The sequence below is a fragment of the Dromiciops gliroides genome, chromosome 4 (genome assembly GCF_019393635.1).
Source record: "Dromiciops gliroides isolate mDroGli1 chromosome 4, mDroGli1.pri, whole genome shotgun sequence".
Taxonomy (NCBI): domain Eukaryota; kingdom Metazoa; phylum Chordata; class Mammalia; order Microbiotheria; family Microbiotheriidae; genus Dromiciops; species Dromiciops gliroides.
The window spans coordinates 467367505-467385203 of NC_057864.1; the positions used below are offsets into that span (position 1 = coordinate 467367505).

A 17699-nucleotide genomic window follows, 5' to 3' on the forward strand; every position below is an offset into this window, starting at 1 on the left:
GAGATGAAGAGAGAGCAAACTCTAGGCATAGAGGACAGCTTGTGGGAGTGACAGAGGCGGGTTGAAGGCTTGTAGAGTCTGGGGAACAGCAAGGAGACCAGCTTGGCTAGAATGGAGAGTACATGAAAGGGAGACATGGGAAATAGAACCGGAGAAGTAGGTTAGAAACAAACTGTGGAGAGTCTTCAATGCCAGACTGAGGAGTTTGTATTTGATCTGAGAACTACTGACGTTTTTTGAGCAGGGTATGTGACATGGTCAGGATATGAAAGGTTGGAGAGAGGATAGACTAGAAACTGGAAGACCAGGTGAAGGGCTATGACCAATCGATCAACAAGCATTTATCAAGCAGCTTCTGCGTACTGATTTCTGTGCTCGTACTGGGTATCCAAAGAGAAAGCAAAATCAGTCCCTGCCTTCAAGGAGTTTACGTGATAATGAGGTACATGTTATCTAAATACATATAAGATGCATACAGCATTGATACCAGGTAACCTTAGAGGAGAAGGCACTAGCATCTGGGGGCGGACCAGAACAGGTGTCTTGCAGAAAGTGCCACTTGATCTGAGTCTTGAAGGAGGCCAATGAAACTGACACTTAAGAGAGGAGAGTTAATCTGAGAGCTGGAGTTGATGACAGAATAAATCCGAAGCATGGGGGGTATGGAAATGAGAGTTGGAGTATGGTGTGCGAGGAACAGTAAGGAGGCTAGGATGCCTGAATTCTAGAGTCTGTGGAGGTCACTTAATGCAACCCCTTCATTTTACAGATGAGGAAACTGAGGCCCAGAGAGATGAAAGTGACTTTCCCAAGGTTATATAAGTGTAGCAAAGACAGAAATTTGAACCCAGGTCCTCTGACTAAAAATCCATTTTATAAGATGTTGTAGGAGGGTTCAAAAGAAAGCCACATGCACTCTATCATTATAGATGTCATAGAGGGGACACTTGCCTGGGTGACTGTAGGGAAGACATCTGGGAAAGCCACCTACACCTTGAAGATGGAAGTGTAGCTTCAGAGACCTCCTAGAGAACCAGAGACCAGTCAGAATGTCTGAGTATCCAATGAGAAAATCTACCTAAAGCGCTTTGTGGACATTAAAGTGTTTCACAAACTTGTGAGTGCTGTGCAAACATGAGTGATGATGAAGAAGAAGGAGGAGAAGAAGGAGAAGATGATGATGAGTATAAAGATGCAAAAGTTTTGGTGCTTTCTTCTGTATTTTGGAAAACAAGGTTCCCTCTAGTAATGAAGGTGACACATCATACATATATATATATATCAATTAGTAAGCACTTATTTATTAAACACCTACTATGGGGCAGCTAAGTGCCTCAGTGGATAAAGCACTGGCCCTGGATTCAGGAGGACCTGAGTTCAAATCCAGCCTCAGACACTTGACACTTACTAGCTGTGTGACCTTGGGCAAGTCACTTAATCCTCATTGCCCCACACAAAAAAAGCAAGAAACACCTACTATGTGACAAGCAATAAGCTGAGCCCTGGAGATAAAAAGAAAAAGCAGAAATAGCACAAACTGGTTTTTGTAAGATACAGAGTAGATGGAAGGTAGCCTTACAGCCAATCAGTAAATAAGCATTTATTAAGCACCTACTATAAGCTGAGCACTGGGGATTCAAAGAAAAAGTTAAAACAGTATCTTCCCTCAAAGAGCTTACATTCTTTTTGTTTTACTTTGTTTTGTTTTGTGGGGCAATGAGGGTTAAGTGACTTGCCCAGGGTCACACAGCTAGTGAGTGTCAAGTGTCTGAGGCCAGATTTGAACTCAGGCCCTCCTGAATCCAGGGCTGGTGCTTTATCCACTGCACCACCTAGCTGCTCCTGCTTACATTCTTTAAAAAAAAAAAACCTCTGGATTTTATGCTTTAGATTTGTCTCAAGTGCTTGTAAATAATACAGACTTCTTGGTCTGGTGTGTAGGAGAGACTGAAACATGCTGTGTGGACTAACACATGGTCCAGCTTTAGCCTTAGGTGATCTTAGAGGTGCCTAAGAGATGTTGGGGACTGTCTCTTCCTTTTTTGTGTCTTTCCCTTCTCCTACCCCCTGAAAAACACATAACAGCTAACACAGGGGCTCAGGTTTCCTATGTGCGCTGCCCCTACCCACTTAGGAGATGGGAACGTGGCCTTGCTGGGTGAGCCACCTCCTCTGCAGGTGGATCTGGCTTTGCTGCATATCCCCCTTCCAGGATCTATCTCTCTGTCTCTCTGTCTCTGTCTCTCTAGCATCTAATAGGGGTGTAGCTCCCCTTCTCCTTTCCTGCCCCCTGTAGCTCCCAGGGCAGGTATATTGGGCTTCCTTGTCTAGATAGAGTCCAGAAAAGTTATGGGAATATTGCTTTTGCTGTTAATCACCTCCTATCTCCCCAACAACTTCCCTACCAAAATCAGAGATATTTCAGTGGGGGATTTTTTTGTTTGTTTTCTTTCCATAAAGGAGATAGAGTGTGCTTCAAACCAACCCTGAAATGCACTGAGTCCCCTGCATGGGTCCTTTTGTACTGAGAATCATCAGCATCCCATTTAAATCTTTGTTGTCAGCTCCTTTCTAGGGTTTCCGTGAGTGGGAAGAGCCCGGGTTTCTACTCACTGTGAATATTCTGGCCATGCCCTTGACCCAGTGACCTGGGAGGAGCAGGTAGCTGAGACTGCTGTGGCTAATTGCCAAGGATAATGGGGATGACCGTGTAAGAGACTGAACAGATGGTCCAAAGTCTGGGGGGGAAAACCTAATTTCATTGCTGATTAAAGCTAGAATAGACCTTAGAAATCATTAGTACAATCCCCTCATTTTACAAAGGAGGAAAGTTGGGTCTCTAGACTCTTGCCAGATCACACGGGGCAGAAGTGGGATTTGAACCCAGGTCCCTTGAGTCTCGAGTCTCAGCACAGTGCTTGGCATGTAGTAGGTGCTTAATAAATGTTAATTGTTTGATTGATTTCTCCTGTGCTGCTTCTCCAGCACAGTGCTTGGCATGTAGTGGGTGCTTAATAAATGTTGATTGATTGATCGATTCGTCCTGTATCATGTGGTTTCTCCAGTAGTCTGTTAGCGTTGTGTGGTGAGTAGGTATGAGTGTTAGAGGTCTGCATGCTGGCCGCTAGTCTTTTCTTCTTTCTCCTCCATGCCCGTTCCCTTCCATTCATTGCTGGGGTTCATTTCAAATTTCCTTCCTCCCCTGATTTTTCCAAACCAATGGAAGATCCAGCCTCCCCTTCAGCTCATTCCCCTCAATGTGGGGGGCTTTACACTTGGCCCTGATGATCAAGCTGTGGCTGTTGGGCCTTGGATCCTTATCCCCAGTGATGTATGGGCAGGGATCAGCCCAGCTGGTTGCCCTTATCTGAACAAGAACCAGTCATCAGGGAACAAAAAGAAGGATGATCAAGGACTGGAGGCTTCTGGGAGGGAGGCACGATATGATGAACCCCCTGCTGACCTCTCTCTCCTTCTCTCTGTCCTGGTCATCCCAGAATAGCGATTAGAGCCACCCGGTAATGGGGCAATGTCCCTGGCACTGCAGGAAGTGCCCGAGTAAAGGCTGGGTGGCCACCTGTCAGTGACGTCTTATTAGAAGGGTTTGTGGCCTAAGCGGTTGATTAGACTGGAGGATCTTGCTTTGCTCCCAGAGATTCACTGACTCTCTGCTCCAAGGCTCCTTCCTGTTCTCTCACTGGCTGCTTTGCCCGCTCTTTCTCCCAAGATTTGTATGACTGCTCATAGGGAGTCATGTACAAAAAATGGGGGGGGGAGCAGCTAGGTAGCACAGTGGATAAAACACTGGCCCTGGATTCAGGAGAACCTGAGTTCAAATCTGGCCTCAGACACTTGACACTTACTAGCTGTGTGACCCTGGGCAAGTCACTTAACTCTCATTGCCCCGCAAAACAAAACAAAAAAACAAAAAACAAAACAAGACCCCCCCCAAAAAAAGTGGGAATGTAGACAATTCTTTAGTGTATTTTTTCTTTCCAATTTGTATGGATTGTTTTTTGGATCACCCACATTTCCAAATATTCCTTCTCCCCATTTCCTTCCCAGAGAGCTGTCTCTTGAAATAAGGAATAAATAAATAAATTTTAAAATGAGGAATTAAAAAAAGAGGAGGGAACAAAAACAAGTCTACGAACTAATTAATAACTGATAAATATATTGATTATGTCTGACAGTCTGACCCCCATGTGGGACCCCCTTGGTCCCTTACCTCTGTAAAAGGATGGAGATACATTAAAATAAGTCTACCTATTCTTCTTCGAGGGCTAAGCTTAGTCATTATTACTATACAGTTGAACTTAGATGCCCCAAGAGCTAATGGTAGAAGTCGTGGCTCATGCTTTCTTGGTCAGTAGATGTGATATTCTTCAGGAATAAGAAGTTCTGGGAGGGGCAGGAGTGGATTAAGGGGGTCTGAGAACTGGATTTATGCTTTTCTCTCCTAGATCTGAGGCTTTGTAAGGACTTTAGTTACATCTCTATAAATATAATTCCTCTTTTAATCCAAGTTAATGCTTTCTATAGCCAGGCGGTGGGTTTATCTCTTCATTACTGCCCCATTGCTTTCGGGTTTCTGTGGTCCGTGGACCATGTTCTCCAAGATAGAATTCCTTAATCTTTGCCTCCCTTCTCAGACTTCAGCATGTCTTTAACCCTCTCTAGTCATCCAGGACAGATGGAACACAGTCTCTCTATAGGCCTCAGTTTGCTCATCTGTGAAATGGGAATTGCAGTTCTTGTGGTCAGAACAAGGTAAAAATTCGAGTCAGTGTGGTGTAGTGGGGAAGAGCAGAGGACCATGGGGATTTCGGTTTTCCTCCCAGCTTTGCCATTCACTTACCATGTGATCTCGGGTCAGTCATTTTCATCTCTCTAGGCCTCGGTATCCCCCTTTGTAAAATAAAGGGGTTGGAATTCGTGACTTCTAAGCATAATTCTACTTTGTAAATCAGTGAACCATAGCAGGGCATTATTCCCCGTGGGCTCAGAAAGAACCACTCAAAGTGATTTCTAAGTGATTTCATCCAGGAAGTAGCTAGCATTTATTTGAATAATAGAATTCCTTTTCTTTTAGCAGTTTTGGGTCTTTTCCCTAGAATTAAGCCTTATTTTTCCCTCCTGCTTTACCACTTGTGAAGCCCCCTCTGATTTCTTCCATCCTCTGGCCCTCCAGCCATTCTCTTTCCCTCTTCCCCTTCACACTAGTTCAAAGTCTGCCCTGGTTAACCCCGCCGAGCTCTGATCTCTTCTCTACTCAACGTCCCCTCCTGTGCATGCAGTCTCCGCTGGGCCCTCAGAACTCCCGGGCCTTTGGTGTGAGTGGATTCGTATGAGTTTCTTAAGTCATTCCGTGTTAGGGAGTTCTCTTTACTGCCTAGGATACATACAGCTCCATCTCTACCACTAACATCCTGCATGAACTCAGGGAGACTCCTTTTCTTTTTCTGGGCCTCGGGTTCTCTCTCACTCTATATAACTGAAGGCGGCTGAACTAGATGGCTGCCAAGGAGCCTCCCATCTTTAAGGACTAAATGATGAAAGAGGGTAGGACCCCTCCAAAGCTGCCCCCCCCCACTTCCAAATTCTGGATTTGGATCTCTGGAAGACCTGGGCTCAAAGCCTTCCTCGGACACTTATCAGCTGTGTGCCGCCGAGCAAGTCACTTACCTGCTCCGTGCCTCAGTTTCCTTATCTGTAGAATGAAGGGTTTGGACTCCGTGACCCCTAAGAGTCCCTTCCAGCTTTGACCCAATGATCCTGTCCCTTCTCTCTTTGGTCTTCTCTTCCTCCTTGCTGTCCTATTTTTGCTCCTCTCTCCTGTTTTGGCCTAGTGAAGGTATGGAGGAGATTTTCAGGGGAAAGATAGTAAGGATCATAGATTTATTGCTGCAGTAAACCTTAGAGATCCCCCTCATTTTACAGATGAGGAAACTGACGCCTAGACAGGGTGATTTGAACCCAGATCCTCTGACTCCAAACTGAGGGCTCTTTCTACCATACCATTGCCTCTCTTATGGAATGGAAGCTCCTTGAGGGCAGCAGAGACTGCTTCGTTTTTGACTCCGTACCCCCAACTCTCAACACAGTGCTTGGCACATAGCAGGTGCTTAATAAATGCTGCTTGAATAAACAGTAGGTGCTTAATAAATGCTGCTTGAATAAATAGTCGGTGTTAAATAAATGCTGCTTGGATAAATGAGTGAAAAAGAAGATTCTATTATATGAAAGGTCACGTTGGATAATGGAGAAAACTCTGGATTTGGAGCCAGGGGACACCTAGATTCTTTTTTTTTTTTTTTTTTGCGGGGCAATGGGGGTTAAGTGACTTGCCCAGGGTCACACAGCCAGTAAGTGTCAAGTGTCTGAGGCCGGATTTGAACTCAGGAACTCCTGAATCCAGGGCCAGTGCTCTATCTACTGCACCACCTAGCCGCCCCGACACCTAGATTCTAATCCTGCATCTGACAGTTTTTAGCAAGGTGACTACTGGCAAATGACTTAATTTGTCTGAGCCTTAGCCTTTTGGTCTATAAGATGGGATTCATAATACCTGCTGCAGGGGGTCATGTAAGGATCAAATGAGATAATACAGGGATGATACAGGTAACATAAATGCCGTCATTATTAATATTGGTATTAGTTAAGATGCAACAGAGACGGAGCTTCTACCTCATGGCTGTTCCTGGCCTTGGTATTTCTGATAGGATTCCTCAGCCCTTTTTACATTCCCCAGCCCCTATCCTCTGCCATCATGGATTATCACTTAGAATGGCTCTGGAATTGGAAAGGATCTCAGAAGCCATCACTCTCTCATTTTACAGATGGAGAAACTGAGGCTGGGGGTGTCATAATTTATAACATCATAGTTCTTGAATTGAAAGGGTGTTTAGAGGCCATAGCATTCAACCTCCTCCCTGCCCCTGTCATTTTACAGTTGGGGAAACTGAGGTGAAGAAAGGAAATTCAGGTCCTAATTGGTGGGATCTGAACATCATGCCACCCTGTGAATTCAGCCTGTGAGTCATACTTTCTCTTTTTCTCTTGGTCTCTGTCTCTGTCTCTCTGTGTCTCTCTCTCTCTGTGTCTCTCTGTCTCTCTGTCTCTCCCTCTCTCTGTGTCTCTCTCTGTGTCTCTGTCTCTCTGTGTATGTCTCTCTCTCTGTCTCTGTCTGTCTCTGTCTCTCTGTGTCTGTCTGTCTGTCTGTCTCTCTCTCTGTCTGTGTCTGTCTGTCTCTCTTTTCTATATCTTACTGTCTTCCCTGCAAAAGAGAAGGGAGTGAGGAAGACTCACAAATGCCTTGTGTGACCTGAGGCAAGAAGTTTCCTGTGTCTGGGTCTCATTTCCCTCTGTCAGATGAAAGGTTTGGAGTAAATGACTTCCGAGTCCCTTGGAGGGGACACTCTGTGATTATTTCATTTGTTTGCTGGGTCCAGTAGTAATTGGACCCACAGGTACTGTGATCCTTCTTTTATGGGAGGCGGGGGAGACATTGAAGCATAGAGCTAAGGGGTTTGCTCAGGACCCAGCTGATGGCTCATGACCAGAACATGGAACCCAGGTGTCCTGGTTCCCGGCCCACATCACTTTCTGCACCAGTAGGTTGCTGGGAGAGAGGAAGGCAGCATATGACATCAGCAAAGCCTGAGGCAGACCCAGCAAGAATTCTAGATCTGCTACTGGGTTTCAGAGCCCACCTAGTTCACCCCTCTTATTTTACATCTGGGGAAACTGAGGCCCAGGGAGGGGAAGCGATTTAGAGGATAATAACTAGAGCTAGAAGAGACCAGAGCCCACCTAGTCCACCCCTCTTATTTTACATCTCGGGAAACTGAGGCCCAGGGAGGGGAAGCGATTTAGAGGATAATAACTGGAGCTAGAAGAGACCAGAGCCCACCTAGTCCACCCCTCTTATTTTACATCTGGGGAAACTGAGGCCCAGGGAGGGGAAGCAATTTAGAGGATAATAACTGGAGCTAGAAGAGACCAGAGCCCACCTAGTCCACCCCTCTTATTTTATATCTGGGGAAACTGAGGCCCATGGAGGGGAAGCGATTTGGAGGATAATAACTGGAGCTAGAAGAGACCAGAGCCCACCTAGTCCACCCCTCTTATTTTATATCTGGGGAAACTGAGGCCCAGGGAGGGGAAGCAATTTGGAGGATAATAACTGGAGCTAGAAGAGACCAGAGCCCACCTAGTCCACCCCTCTTATTTTATATCTGGGGAAACTGAGGCCCAGGGAGGGGAAGCGAATTGGAGGATAATAACTGGAGCTAGAAGGGACCTCGGAGCCCACCTAATCTAACCCCCTTATTTTTCATCTGGGGAAACTGAGGCCCAGGGAGGGGAAGTTACTTGCCTAGAAGTTAGAATCAAATTTGAGAGAAGCAAAAGACCCCAAGAGGACTTGGCCCTTCTATAGGAGGGCTGAGAGAAAGCACCTGTTGCCCCTTTCCAAGGTGATTGCACCTTTGTTGATCCACTTCCTCGCTGACGGCCAGCCCACCAGCTGTACCACCGTCTGGACCCAGACAACCATGCTGGCTTGTGGCCCCCTGTTTCTCAGCCTCCATTCCCTGGCTCCCTCGGGTACTCTTGAGTTTTCTGGCTACCTGCAGGTAGCCCACCAATCTGCAGCTTCTTCCTTTCCCTGGATCCTTCCCTCCCTGAAAGTCCTGAATGTTCAAATGCAGCCTCAGACACTTAATAGTTACTAGCTGTGTGACCCTGGGCAAGTCACTTAACCCCAATTGCCTCACCAAAAATAAAAATAAACAACAACAACAACAAAAACCCAAATACATACATACATATACATACATATATATATATATATGCGTGTGTGTGTATGTGTATATATATATATATATATATATATATATGGGGGGGGCAATGAGGGTTAAGTGACTTGCCCAAGATCACACAGCTAATAAATGTCAAGTGTCTGAGGCTGGATTTGAACTCAGGTCCTTCCGAATCTGGGGCTGGGGCTTTATCCACTGGGGTTATAGTCTTGATTTCACTACTAAGTTTTTTGGTTCGTTTGTTGGTGTTTTTACATTTGTGTGTCCCAATTTATTCAACAATTCTAAAATGCTGGATCCCTATGTCGCTTCAGATGTCAATGATTCCATTACAACAGAAACCGAATTTACATAAGTTTAAGATTTGCAAAGAACTTTACGATTATTATCTCATTTAATACTCACAACAGTCCTGGGAGGTAGATGTTATTACTGTCCTCGTTTTGCAGAGGAGGAAAATGAGACAAACAGAATTTAAATGACTTAGCCAGGGTCACAGAGCTGTCTCTGAGATGGTATTTGAATGCACATCTTCTTTACTACCAGAATCTACTCACCATCAACTTTTTGTGTAGCCACTAGCTAATTTCAGCCCCTCTCTAGGCCTCAGCCTCCTACTCTGAAAAATGAGGAGGATTTGTGTCTAGCTCTGGCGCACCTGGTATAACACTGAATTCAGGAGAGATCAGCCCCTTGTCTTGCTTGTTTTGTTTTGTTTTGTTTTGTTTTGTTGTGGGGCAGTGAGGGTTAAGTGACTTGCCCAGGGTCACACAGCTAGTAAGTGTCAAGTGTCTGAGGCCAGATTTGAACTCAGGTCCTCCTGAATCCAGGGTTGGTACTTTATCCACTGTGCCACCTGGCTGCCCCCAACCCCTTGTCTTTCAAAGATGTCCAGAGGGAACACACACACACACACACCACTCAAATCTGCCCCTTCCATCCTAGCTGAACACAAAATTCTCTTTCTAGGAGCACTTCAACCTTAAATAATAATCACTCCTCCCTCAGCTCCATCCGATCTGTTCATTCTCCACTTGTCTTTGTGTTTGGAAACGTGTGTGAAGGCTAGAAGGGATTTGTCATTTGTTGTCATTTTTTTTTCTAGTCTTGTCTAACTCTTTGTGACTCCATTTGGGGTTTCCTCGACAGAGATGCTAGAGTGGTTTGCCATTTCCTTCTCCAGCTCATTTGACAGATGAGGAAACTGAGGCAAACAGGGCAAAGTGCCTTTGCTCAGGGTCAGTCACACAGCTAGTAAGTGCCTTTGGTTGGAAGATGAGTCTTCTTGATTCCAGGTCCAATGCTTTGTGCACTGAACCGCCAGCTGCCCTATTTATCATCAAAGAATCTTAGTTTTAGGACTGAAAGGAACCTTAGGGATCACTGATTCCAACCCCCTGCCCCTTATTTTGCAGATAAGAAACCAAAGCTCAAGGGCCTGGAGTCAGGAAGACTCATCTTCCTGAGTTTAAATCCAGCCTCAGGCACTTACTAGCTATGTGACCCTGGGCAAGTCACTTCATCCTGTTTGCCTCAGTTTCCCCATCTGTAAAATGAGCTGAATGAAGAAGGAAATGGCAGATCACTCCAGCTTCTTTGCTAAGAAAACCTCAAAGGGGAGGGGGGGATCACAAATAATCAGACATGACTGAAAATGATGGAAAGGAAAGGAAAGGAAAGAAACAAATAGAAAAGAAAACTGAAGGCCAGAGAGAAGTGACTACCCAAAGTCATATAGGAAATAAGTGGCCAAGGTGGGATTAGAATCCAGACCTTCCTAGTTCCTTCCCTGATGTTCTAAAGGAAAGGTGGGGCAGGGCTGGACAGAAAAGGGTAGATTCAGCTGAGATAGAAAGTCTGGGGGAGGTGGTCCCTTTGCCCATATCTGAAGGACTTCCTGTATCAGAGCTCTCAGTTCCCTTCAGGCTTTGTCCCGGAAGATCAGTCCTATCTGCCAGGAAGGTCAGTCTGGGGACCATTATCTCTGCAGCTGGGGGGCTGCCATGGCAACCAAGAGCTTGCTGTCTTCAAAAAGATGAAACACAGACAGGATTAGGGGCACATGGGCTGTAAGGGAGACAGTGCCCTGGGAAGACTCAAGATGCCCAAGAAGTTTCAGGCTGCAGTTATGGGGAGGGAATGGGCTCGTCGGCTGGAAGGGGAACCGGACCTTTCTGTGTCCTGGGGAAAGACGACCCGGTAGGACTTTCAAAGCAGTTAGTGGGCCCCTCAGCCAGTTTAAGAAAGTCCACACTTCTGGGCCTTATGTCCCTGGAATGTTCTCTGTTTGTAAAAATCTGCCTGAGAGCCCTCTCTCTCTAGGGGAAGGATGGGGTGTCCTCAGCCTTTCTGGATAAGTAACCCTATGGGTTTGGGGGTTTTGTTTTGAGGGGGAGATGACAGCTTCATCTTCCTGCCTCTCCAACCTTTGATCTGAAGGATCTGATCCCCTTCTTTAAAAAAAAAAAAGTTTACCGATGTATCATTGTTACTTCCCAACAGCCCCCTCTGCCTGAAAAGAATCTTCCCTTGTGACAAACACGTACTGTCCAACAAAACAGATCGACACATTGACCAGGTCTGGGAAGTGTATATCTCACTCTGCACCAGTAGCCCACCACCTCTCTGGCGAGAAGTCTGTTGTTAACATTTATTAAATATCTACTGTGTGCCAAACACTGTGCTGATCCCTGGGGATATAAAAAGAGTCAAGGCACAGTCTTTTCCTTCAGGGAGCTTACAATCTACGGAAGTGGGAGGCAGTTTTCTGGCTGGTCTGAGCTATCTGTGGCTCTCTTCAAGGGTTGAGGGGCCCTACCGAGAAATGGAAGGTAGACACAGAGGTCACGAGGAGGCCCAAGGGGGGAGATAATGTTAACTCTCTGCTCAGTGTGCGTATAATTAGCTTTAGTACAACTGATTCCTGTTTCATGTTCCCTCTAGGGGAGGTTGGGAGACTCAAGAGCCCCTCCCTACTGACCACAGAGGATGATCTGAGGCCCCCTGTTCTCTCTAGCATGCTTTGACAGGGCCCTGGAGTGAGGCAGTGTATGATGTACACCTACATCAAGTGCCAGTCTTGGCATCAGGAAGACCTGGCTTCAGTAACTGCCTCAGGTGGTTACTGGATGTGTGACACTGAGTGAGTCACTTCAATTTCTCTCAGACTCAGTCTTGTTGTCTGTTAAATGGGGATAGTCACAGTATTTATTTCATCATTGTTTTCCTTCATTTTCTTTTTTTTTTCATTTTTTTCAGGGCAATGGGGGTTAAGTGACTTGCCCTGGGTCACACAGCTAGTAAGTGTCAAGTGTCTGAGGCTGGATTTGAACTCAGGTCCTCCTGAATCCAGGGCCAGTGCTTTATCCACTGTGTCATCTAGCTACCCCATGTCCTTCATTTTTTTTTTTAGTGAGGCAATTGGGGTTAAGTGACTTGCCCAGGGTCACACAGCTATTAAGTGTTAAGTGTCTCAGGCCAGATTTGAACTCAAGTACTCCTGACTCCAGGGCCGGTGCTCTATCGACTGTGCCACCTAGCTGCCCCCATGTCCTTCATTTTCAAAGAGAACCATGGCATCAAGAGGTGATATCGTGACTCACAATGAACTGGACTTAAGGAAGGGAGGGCTGACCTACCTCGTGGGGTTCTTATGAGGGAGAACTCCAGGGTTTTATCATAAGAAGGGACCTCAGTGATCCTCTTGTTCAATCCACATCTGAAGAGGAATCCCAAACACCTCCCTAACCAATGCCCGTCCAGTCCCTGCTCAAAGACTTCCCAGGAGAGAGAGCCTGGCACCTCCTAAGGCAGCCATTTGAGGTTTTCTGTTTTATTCATTCATTCAATTATTTATTTATTTATTCATTCATTCACTCATTCATTCATTCATCCATTTATTTTTATTTCTTTTTTAATTCATTTTGAAAATCAAAAAGATGTTTTCCCTCTTTCACCTAGCACCTTAATTTTTAAAAGGAAAGAAAAAGCCTTATAAGGAATATTCATAGCCAACAAAAACAAACTCCCACACTGACCACATACAAAAATGTACATCCATTCCACTTTTGGGTACCACTACCCATCAAGGTTGTACTGTGGATAGGGCTCCAGGCTTGGAGTCAGGAAGGCTCATCTTCCTGAGTTCAAATCCTGCCTCGGGCACTTTCTAGCTGTGTGACCCTGGGCAAGTCACTTCCTCCCGTGTGCCTCAGTTTCCTCATCTGTCAAATGAGTTGGAGTTCCAGTCGTTTCCAGTTCCTTATGATTCCATTTGGGTTTTCCTTGGCAAAGATACTGAAATATTTTGTCAGGAAACCCCCCCCACTGGGGTCACAGAGAGTCAGACGTGACTGAAATGACTCAACAACAACAGTTGTTAGGAAGTCTTTCTCTCCACCGAGCTTACCTTCACCCCTGTGTACTCCTGGTTCTGCCTTTTAGAGTCAAGTAGAAGGGAGCTTTCAATATTGCTCTAAACGAACCCCCCCCCCAGTTCCTTCAGCATATTCTCCCATGACAGGGACTCAAGGTCCTTCCCCATTCTGATTGCCTTCCTCTAGATCAAAGTCCTTCTAAACCCAGGTGGCCAGAACTGAAAAGCAGATGTACTCTGACTATAGCACTATCATTTTCTTATTCCTGCAAGCTATGCCTTTCTTAACACACTCCAAAATGGCATTCATTCTCATTCTCTCTCTCTCCCTCTCCCTCTCCCTCTCCCCCTCCCCCTCTCTCCCCCCCCCTCTCTCTCTCAGTGGCCACATCACACTATTGGCTTCTCTTGGGCTTGTGGTCCACTAAAATCACCATATCTTTTTCAAATTGCTAACTGCACCTCCTCCATCTTCTTGATTTTTTTTCAAATGGGATGGTGTACATAAAGCACTTTAAAACCCTTTAAGTGATATATAAATATGTTGTTGTTATCATTTTTTGTATTGATGGTGTCTTTATCAGGCTTATACATTACAAGAAGCATAGAGAAAGAACTAACCAGTTAGTTAGCTAGCATTTATTACTGTGTTCCAGGCACTGGATACAAAGAGAGTAAAAAGCAGTCCCTGGTCTCAAGGATTGCACAGTCTAATGAGGGAGAAAACATGCCAACAAGGTATACACAGGAGTTTCTTTCAGAGGGAAGGCATTTAGATTAAGGAGGATGAGGGAGGTTTCATGCAGAAAGTGAGACCTTAGCTGAGACTTGAAGGAAGCCACAGAATCCAGGAGGCAGAGATGAGGAAGGAGGGCATTTCAGGCACGGGCCACAGCCCGTGCAAATACATGGAGTCTAGCAACGGAACATCTTGTGTGAGGAACAGGAAGGAGGCTAGTGTCAGTGGATCTCAGAGTATGTGGAAGGGAGTGAGGTATGAGAAGACTAGAAAAGTGGGAAGGGACCAGGTTATGAAAGGCTTTAGATGATGGAACTGGGATCTCAGAGGATTTGAGCATGCTAAGAATGATGAGCCAGGGGGCAGCTAGGTGGCGCAGTGGATAAAGCACCGGCCCTGGGTTCAGGAGGACCTGAGTTCAAATTTGGCCTCAGATGCTTACTGGCTGTGTGACCCTGGGCAAGTCACTTAACTCTCATTGCCCTAAAAAAAACCAAAACACACACACACACACAAAAGAATGATGGGCCAGATCTAAAAAAAAAATGAAATGTCATAAGGACAAATGGACCATATTTGGGTCAAGTCCAGGAAAGATGGAAATGTGACTGGGCAACAATTAATGTTTTAAGGAAAGATCTAAGTGTTTTCATAAATTTCAAGATAAATATGAATCACAGGAGTACAGGGCCATCAGGATCATCTAATCCAAACCAAGTATTGTGTTGTTTTTGTTGTCCAGTCATTTTTTTAGTTATGCCTGACTCTTTGTGGCCCCATTTGGTGTTTTCTTGACAAAGATACTGGAGCAGTTTGCCATTTTTTTCTCCAGCTCATGTGACTGATGGGGAAACTGAGGCAAACAGGGTGAAGTGACTTGCCCAGGGTCACACAGATACTAAGTGTCTGAAGCCAGATTTTAATTCAGGTCTGTCTGACTTCAGGCCAGCCTTCTGTCCATAGCCACCTAGCCCCCTGGGTATTTTACAGATGAAGAAATTGAGGTTCAGAACAATGTGGGGTCTTCCCCTTGCCTGGAATGCACTCACTCCTTACTCTCACCTTTTAAAATCCATTACTGGCTGTCTTCAAAGCTTAACTCAAGTTCTACTTCCTTCAGGAAGTCTCTCCTAATTCCGCCAGGATCTAGTGTCTCTCCCCCAAGGAATTTAACATGCATATATTTTGTACCCACTTCCCTGGGCGTGTATTGTGCCCTCTCTCCATCCCTCAAGCAGAATATCATTTTCTTGAGGACAGGGACCATTTTCTTTTTGTTTCTGCATTCCCAGCACCTCACAGAATCCCTGGCATGTCCTTGGAAATGCTTGTTCAGTGAATAAATGACCGGATGGCCAGTTTTGCTCAAAGACACAGCTGTGATTCCAGGGTCAGGATTGAAGCTCAGCTTCTCTGTCCAATCCATTCTATCCCAAATAATGTCCAGAATACCCCACTATCCTCTGAGAGGCACAAGTCATGAAGGTTATTGACAAGTTGGAGTATTCCAGAAGGGAATGATAAGGATGATGGGAAGACAAGAAGCAATCAACAAGCATTTATAAAGGGCCTCCTCGGGTGCCAAACCCAGTGATAGGTTCTAGGGGTGCAAATACAAAGAGTGATACCATCTCTACTTTCAAGGTGCTTATAATTTAAAGGGGGAGACTAGATAAAGCATATATAAGTATATGCAGAATAAATTCAAATGGGACAGCTAGGTGGCAACATGAATAGAGTGCTGAGTTTGGAGTCAGGAAGACCTGCATTCAAATTTGACACTTCCTAGCTGGGTGACCCTGGGCAAGTCACTTCACCCCCTTTGCCTCAGTTTCCTCATCTGTCCAATGAGCTGGAGAAGGAAATGGCAAACCACCCCAGTATCTCTGCCAAAAAAAACCCCAAATGGGGTAATGGAGAGTTGAAGATGTCTGAACTAGCCTAACAACAATGATAATAAAAGGAGGGAGAATATTAGCAGGTGGGAGGAAACTGTGAGGACTGGCTGAAGGAATTGGGGAGTTTAACCTGGGAGAGAGAAGACAAGGAAAGAGAGGACCTGAGCACTGGGGGCTGCTGTTCTGCTTGGCCCCGGGCCATTGGGGTGGGGGTGGAGGTGGGGGGAGGTCAGAGTGGGACAAATAGGTCAATAATTGGAGCCTGGGAAAGGTGGTGGGCTGCCTTGGGGGGAGGGCAGAACATTCTCCCTTACTGGGGGTCTGCAGAGGCTGGATGCCCACGTGTCTGCGATATCAGAGCCAGCTACAGACCGGACCAGCCAAATCTACTGACTCTGTAGCTATGGGATTGTGTAAAGGTTGAAGAAAGAAGAAAAGGAAAGAGGAAGCCAGGGGGCAAAGGGGAACCAAGGGGCTTCGGCTGAATGATTTAAGAGAACTTCCTGATGTTTAGGCCAAGTGCATCTCTGGCAACTTGGGAGGGGGGGTGGGGGGGTCACCTCCCTCTTCTCGTGGGGACGGAGGAGGTGGCCTGCCCAGGCCAGAGCAGCCTCTGAGCCCTGGTGAAGCAGCTCCCCCTTCTCAGGAGACATCCTCATCCTTGGCAGAACAGGCCAACTCTTGTGTTCATTCAGAGCTCAGGGCCCTAGGAAGGGGTAGCAAATAGGATTCTAGTTCCCATAACCCCATGGGCAGGCATCGCCAGGCTGAGGTTACAGAGAGAGGAGGATGGGGTTAATTAGGGTGACTGTGAAGCTGCCCCTTGGGAAGGGGAAGAAGCCGAGCAAGGAGTCTGTGGTGGGTGGAGAGGAAGGGTTTAGCGAGCAGCGAGAGTGCTCATCTCTCAAAAGCATGACCACGTGGTCAGCTTTCTCATTAAGAGAGAAAATGGCTGGCTGGGCTGAGAGCATGGCTTCTCCTTGGGAGGGCTTTGGGGAGGGGGTCATGTAAAGCACCAAGATGCCTGAATGACAACTCCCCCATCCCACCCCAGTCTCTCCACCATGCCATGCTGTGAGCCTGCCCTCCCTTAGGTCTGGAATTGGATGGAGCCTTAGGGGTCAGCTCGTCAACACGTGTCTATTTGGGTTCAAATTTATTGATTGATTTACAATCATTCTGCCCCTACCCTAAGTGAACAACTAAAAAAAAAAAAATGAAAACCTCCTAACAGATATGCAGAGTTGAGGAGAACATCCCCACCGGCCTGGGCCAAAGACTCAGGCCTCATCCTGCATCCTGAGGTTCTGTCCGGCAGGAGTATGGTGATGTGTTTCGTTTTCAGTCCTCTTGGGTCTTGATTTATCCTTGCACCAATCAGATTTCTGAAATCCTTCTAAGTTGTTCTTAAACTTTATGCCATTCAACACTCAGTTATAAAGCACTGGCCATGTGCCAGGAGTTGTGCTAAGTTTTGGTAAGATGAGGAAAGGCCAAAACCAACCCCCCCCCCCTTCCATCACACACACACACACACACACACACACACACGGAGGAGAGACGTGCCCATAAGTCAATATGCAGGCCCCTTGTTTTACAAATAAGAGACTGAGGCTGTGGAGATCAAGTGACTTGCTCAAGTTCACACAGAATCAGGATTCTAACTCACATTCTGTAACTCCAAATTATTCAAACATTTCTCACTATGACTTATGTTGCTGCCCTATGCAAAACCAACAGACACAGCAACCAGACCACTTTGCAGCATTCCTCATCCGTAGTCTCCTCATCGTCAGAGGACCCGGATTCAAATCCTGACACTGAGGCCTGCCCCCTACGTGACTTTGGGCAAGGCATGGAACTTC

At 46.1% G+C, this 17699-nt stretch overlaps 1 protein-coding gene across 6 annotated transcripts in view; it reads left to right on the plus strand.

Annotated features, from left to right (window-relative positions):
• The window catches only part of RAP1GAP2 (RAP1 GTPase activating protein 2), a 298254-nt gene that overhangs the window by 160888 nt on the left and 119667 nt on the right, over nucleotides 1-17699 (plus strand). The gene's annotated exons all lie outside the window — the stretch shown is intronic.